Genomic DNA, 6836 nt, shown 5'->3' on the forward strand with positions numbered 1-6836 from the left:
GGTAAATATTGTAGAAGGAGCAACATAATTTTAAGCCAAGAAAAAATAAATCAAGTAACAAATGACTTGCATCTTTACAATTAATGTAACAAAAATAATCAAGTCACTCTAATTAAGCTAATTAAATTTCAAGATTAACCAAATAGCTGAAGTCATAGGGCACTTACATGCAGCAAGATTGTGCCGACGTGCTGGAAATCTAGCACATTGGAGCAGGCTGGAGGAGCACATAAATTGATGTGCCCCATGGTGCATTGGGTACAGATATATCAGTGGTGCAGTGCGCATCAGTTCTTAGAAAATGGCAGTGGTGCACTTTGAACTAAAACACGTTCAATGTGCTTTAGTTTAAAGCACACCACTGCCATTTTCTCAGTGCTGGCATTGACAGCACAGATAAAAATGCCCATAGATATGCCTAGCTACTTTCTAAACTTGTCTGAGAAAAATTTCACTCCTTCACAAAATTTAAATTAGCAACATTTTTTCTTGATTTTCATCATTTTGTTGGCCACAGTAAAAGAAATAGATACAAATTTTAATTATCCCTACAAAAGTATATCACTTGAAATTAGTACATAGAGGTATTATTCTAGCTTGCCTACATGATATATGCCTATGTTTTTAAAATCACTTTCAATATAAAAGGTGAATGATATCATTTGGGATTGCCATTAGGCCATCTAATGGTCGATTCCCCAATGTGCTCATAAAGACATCAGAGCCAAGAATCAGGATTTACTAAGTAACCAAAATAGCTTAAATGATTTAGGCAACAGTACAATTTCCAAACTGAAATTAGACACCTTATTACATAATATAGCGTGTGTCAATAATTAGCCTTTTTTTCTGAGAAAGCACAATGTGGACCACAGAACATAGGTTTTCATATTTTTATAACTATGTAGCCCTAAACATTAATAATTCCCAATCAGCAATCTATTTGCTGACAATGTTAGGGAAGCTGAAAATCCCATAACACATGTCTCAATTTATACCCCTGCACTTCAGATGCATTTCCTACTAAATTTCACAAAATTTACTTAATACTGAGCTAAATATGAAAAGGCATTTTAAAATCACATCAGTTGCTTATGAACTGCATGTGGTGGAAGGGCTTGTGTGCTACCATTGACACCCTGGAGCACTGATTGCCATTTAGAGTGCTGTACTCCTGGTAGGGTCACCCATGGCTGCAAGGTTGAGAATGAGGTTTCAGAACTAATAACAATCCAAAATTTAAGGTACTCAACCATAATGCAGGTGGATGAAAGAAGAATACTTTACAAGGGATGCAAAGGTGGATTAAGGCTTCAGTGAAATAGAAACCTCCAGTCAAGACTTTCCTTATCATCAGAATAAGGTTTCCTTCCAATTAAGTATCATAATGGTTGAGATCATGTACAACTGCATGCAGGAATGTATGCACAGGCATCTTCCTTCAATAGCAAGTTGGACAATGGATGAGTAAAGATGTAGGCAAGTGCTAGTGATTACCAGAAGCCCCTAATTACACACCTACATGAAGGCAATGATTTATGGTGGCTGTTTCATACTTGGAATCAAGACAAACATAAAATTTGGCAGTTGTAATCATGAACGACCAGGCCTATTGAGGGTCCAGTCTGCTCAGCCATATGGGGAAGGTGCTAGAAAAAGGTGGTTCAGTCTGGTTCATTTCACTTGACTGGAAAACTGCATTGATTGGGAGCCTACCATCGTCAGTCCAAATCAAGTAACAAAGTTTGCAACTCAGAACATCTGTATCATAACGGACAACATGAATAATAACCAACTGGAGTGAAGGATAGTACTTATGACCAGACCATTAAATTAGGTCAGCTTCTGGTGCCAGGGATCAGAGCAGCACTTGGGAGAGGGGTGGCTTAACTTGCTGCACACCTGCATAAAGGTCAGCTACCACTACTATACACCATCCAGAAAAAACAAGACCACCAAACTGAATGGTGATGTAGTGGGTTAGGGGGTTAGCTCAGCACAGTTCTTTATTTTCCTGGGCACTCTTGCCTCATAGGAAACACCATAAACAAGTCAGCAAACAAACATAAATATAGTCCATAAGGGCTTAGCTCATTCTCTAGGGCAGGGGTGCACAAAATATAGCCCATGGCTGAATCCAGACCACCAATTGATTGTATTTGGCCCACAGCTGCCCCCGTGGTGCCTTGCATGAGGTTGAGCTCTGCCTGCTCCCTCCTGGGGCAACCCATGCTGTGCTTCCGCCTGCACCCACCCTGCACCCACCGTCAGAACTGCCTCAACTGGCGAGTGCAAACAGCTTGCTGGTATGATGAGCAGCCACCTGTAGGTGACTGAATGGGTAGAGAGCAGCCAGGAGCTGGAGCTGAAGCCCCGCATGCTGGTGCAGGAGTCACTGGCTGCAGTTTCCTCCCTGCCTGGCTGGGCACATGGTGCCACTGCTTCTCTATGCTACCTGCTGCCTGGAATGACACAGCAGAGGCAGGACGAGGAAATGCTGCTGGAAGCGGAGGGTCCAAGCAGTACCTGGATGGCTGCAGTATCAGGCCCTCTAGGAAGCTGTGCATGCTGGCCAGGACTAGGTGGTACAGGCAGGCATGGGTTGGGTGTGGATAGGAGCACAACATGCCAAGTGCCACAGGGGCAACTGCAGACTAGATGGGGCTGGGTGGGTCAGACTGCACCTGTACCTACACTACCCAGGTGAGCTCTGAGGCATGAGTCCCCTCTGCCCCTCTTTCCCTCCACTCCCAGGGCCTAACACATGGGCAACCCCTCCCACACACAAACATAGCCCCTCCCATTCCTCTCCACACACAATATACAGGAGTAAGACTTTATTTTGAGCTTTTATACAACCACGTCTATACACACTACTCATAAAACCGATAAATCAGGACAAAAAATATTTTTTTGACATAAATTAAAAATATGTTACAGTATGTCCTTGATTTTTAGTATACAACTTTTTTTTAATTTATAATTTGTTAAAATGATATCTTCTGAACGATTGTGTGTGTGCAGCTCTCACCAGCTCACTAAAACTCATTAAATCACCCACCAACAGGAGTAATTGGCCACTCTTGCTCTAGGGTCTTTTCCAAGATGCCAAGATGGTGACTTTGGCTCCATGCTGCTTCCCGCCATCTTACTTCTTCACTTCTGGAATGGGTCTCCTGTCTTGGTGCTGCCACTTCTAGACTTGCAGCCCCTGGGTCTTTTCTCAGCCCCTGGGAAAGTCCCTGGCTCAGTGTGGCAACTTCCAGTCCTCTCCCTCTCTGTTTTCCCTCCGTCTCCCCCAGCTCTCTTCCATGGAAGCTTTTTAACTTCCTTTGTGCCAGCTCTTTATCCTCATCAGCCTTTCTAAGCAGACCTGCAATCACCATTGCTGCCTGCAGCTGTGCTGGTGCAGACTGCTATACAGCCCCTAAGGCATGCAGCCTGCTATAGGTGAATAATGCATGGCAAATATAAAGTGATAAAAAAGCAGCTTTCAAATGCTATAAAAGGCTAAAATCTGTTCCTATAACCTCATTTTCAGGGCATACTTGTGAATCATAGCTATGCTCACAGAAAATCAGGATAAAGTTTTCAAATTAGAAAGGGAGAGGGAAGAAGGACCACATTTAAAAAAAATATATAAATGCTTCTAGTCAGTGAAGTTATACTGTAAAGATCTAAGATAATTAAAAGGTGTCTGTATCTATGACTCAGTCATGGTTCAGATAAATGAAGAAGATTTCAAAGACTTTTCAAATAACTCAAAGGCCCACCTCAGTAAAGTTATTGGCCTGATATATGCGAGTTCTTTTAATATATCATTATTTTCGCTGGTGCAACAAATCCTCTGGGGCAATTTCTCTTTCAACTACAGGAAGTCAAGAACTAACATCTCTCTTTGAAGATCCTGGGGAAATGATCATGTGCAACAGGAGCTTAGGGCTCTATCAGTCGAGGTTCTGAGTGCCCTCCACTTTCACCATCTCCAAGTAAAAGGGCAGGGAACTCAGCCCTTCACAGAATGGCCCAGAACCTTGTAGGATCAAACCCTTAATCCTTCTCAAGAAAAATATTCAACACTGTGCTACTTGTTACAGTGCTATTTAGACCGCTGATGAACGAGCTACAAGACAGCAGTGTATCTGACTATCTTGTGGTTGCAAAGATTCTCCCCAACAGCATTTGAAAGCATGAGAAACACAGCAACCAGAACAGGCGAAGCTTTTAAAATGTTTTTTAAAACCATTTAGTTTTAGTTTTAAAAAGACACCAAGGAAAAATCCTTTCATTTTGATATACTGGTGCTAAACTTGTTTCTGAGAAAAAGATTGGCACATGATTGGGTGCTTGAGAAATAAATTATTGTTACAATTTCTTTTATGTAATTAACTGACGCCTCAGCTATCTCCAACAGCTCAACCTTTAAAGGGGTTTCTGTCACAGGAACACAATGCTAGCAGTATTTCCATTATTCAAATGGAAAGATTAGATTACAAAACGGTAAATCCAGAAAGAACAAATTTTGATCATCCTAGTGGGACCTTCTACAAAATGTAGGCCAAAAAAACCTCACTGAGGCCCACTCATGTTAATCAAGCCCAGAACACTGTGCTGCAATATAGAAAGATCTGCAGTATTTTTTTTAAGATTACAAATTATGTTAAATCTATAACCCTAGGTAAACAGTTTCTAAAGTTAGTTGTCCTATTGCAGCAACAGAAGCAGCAGCTTAAATGTTATAAAAGTGCACAAATCAGCATACTTTCATGTTTCATTATCACATATTTGTGCATACCCTTTGTACGTGTGAAAAAACTGGCTAGCAGCCCATCTAGACTGCAGACTACCTAGCCCAGCATCCTAGCCACTGTGTATGCAGATCTGTGCTTTCCAGTGCTTCCTATGATGGTCAATTGAAGTCTCACCACCTTCTTCTGCATACCTACATGCAGTTAGTGGGGTCTGGTGTTTGACTTCTGGGGGTGGGGATATAACAGGGGGTTTTTGTGCTTCGCTAACTTAAACTCCTTTATGACTTCATGGAACTGTATGGAAGAACTCTTCTGCTCTTCTCAGGCCCTGGGTGGAAGGGCAGTTAGCCTAACAAAATACTTAGCCAAAGCACATCTTGCACTCTATACTCCATACAGTTATCCTTCTGTCTAGGTAGGGCCAAACCATTCTAGTCAGTACCAAACCATGGATGTGGCATTGTTGGAGTAGCTTCTCCTGCTTTTCTGTTATTGCAGCAAAAACGAAGGTATGCCAAGCAGTAAAGGTCATTTTGGCAGAAACTTCTGTCTTCATAGAGGAGAACTACTAATACACAGAGGAACATTATCTTACAGCTCCGGGACAACCAGCCACGCCTCCTAAATTATTGCATGAGAAAAATATTTTTTAGAACTGTGCAAGAATCCTGCCATCACCAGACCATGCAAAGGAAGGAGACAATCCCAGTCCAGAAACAGGTACCTATCATCAACAGATGGCTTCAGGGCACTAACTAATTAACTGGGTGTAGGTAAGTCAACTGTCCGTACCATGATAATGGAGATTCATAAGGATGTGAATAGTGAGATTTTTTCTTCTTTTTTTTTTTAACGCTCAGTGGTGTGCCTGAAGTAGTAGCTTGTTTCCAGGGAACAAACTTCCTAAACTACAAAAGAAGAGTAAAGGCAATATTAAACAATCAAAACATGATCTGAAAAGCCTTTGCGGGTATCCCAGCTAGTTACATAAAAGTGACAATGCAAGGGTAAAAACAAACAAACAACCCCTCCCCCCCCCCAAAAAACAAACAGACAGATAAAAAAACCCCTTCAAGTGCAAATGTGTGCCAAACTGTAGCTTGGCCTTTTTATTAAGGCTACCTGTTCTCACCAATAGTAGAACTAGATATCAGATGCAGATGTGTACCTGCTCTCTTTTCCCCTGGATGGATGTTTTGCTTGAGATTAAATGGTAAGAGTGAAGACCTGAGCATTCCAGCTAATAAAGTGGCTCACAGGCCACCCAACCTCTGAAATGCGTAGTCTCTGCATGGAGGGGCATTCATAAGCCTGGGTGATGGTGTAGGGTTAGAAAGCTGCAGCGTGGTGACTGTCCAGGGGAGGAGAAAAGAGCTCTCCCCACTGTGCTTAGATCTGTTCCCTCAGTCCCGGCCATTCTTTCCTCTTTCTGTTTTGCCCTCCTTAGTCTCCATTTTCCAGTTCTCTCTTTCCTTGTATTTCAGTGGAAATGACATTGCTTCTGCTCTCAGCCAAAAGCTGAAGTGATCTCATTACTCATATTATCCCCCATGGCACTAATTTGATCATAAGCTTGAATCTTCTCCTACTTGGTCTTGAATCTCCTTGAAAACAGCAACAACAACCTGTCAAATACCACTTACGCAGCTCGGGCTCCAGCTCCCTTTATGGGTTTCCTTTCAACTGCTCCCTGGAAACCACCTCAGAGAGGCCCTCCAAAAATGTCCCCACGATTCTTCATAGCTGATCTAACCACATGATTTGATTCAGGCTGGTTTTGTTTTTTGGGGGGGAGAAGGGGGGCTGGAGGGGGTTGCCTCTCTAGTCAGTTATGGTTCATATTCCATCTGAATCCAATCTAAAAATCAGACCATTCGTGTTCAGAAGCATGCCATGCAGACTTGTGGGCTTTGTACTCAGGTGGTAAGGAATGTCATTCTCCCCTTGCACTCGGCCTTGGTGAGGCGGCAGCTGGAGTACTGCGTCCACTTTTGGGCTCCACAATTCAAAAAGGATGTGGAGAAGCTTGAGAGAGTCCAGAGAAGAGCCACATGCATGATCAGAGGTCAGGAAAACAGACCTTAC

Source organism: Crocodylus porosus, unplaced genomic scaffold (assembly GCF_001723895.1).
Source record: "Crocodylus porosus isolate Cpor-Errol unplaced genomic scaffold, CroPor_comp1, whole genome shotgun sequence".
Taxonomy (NCBI): domain Eukaryota; kingdom Metazoa; phylum Chordata; order Crocodylia; family Crocodylidae; genus Crocodylus; species Crocodylus porosus.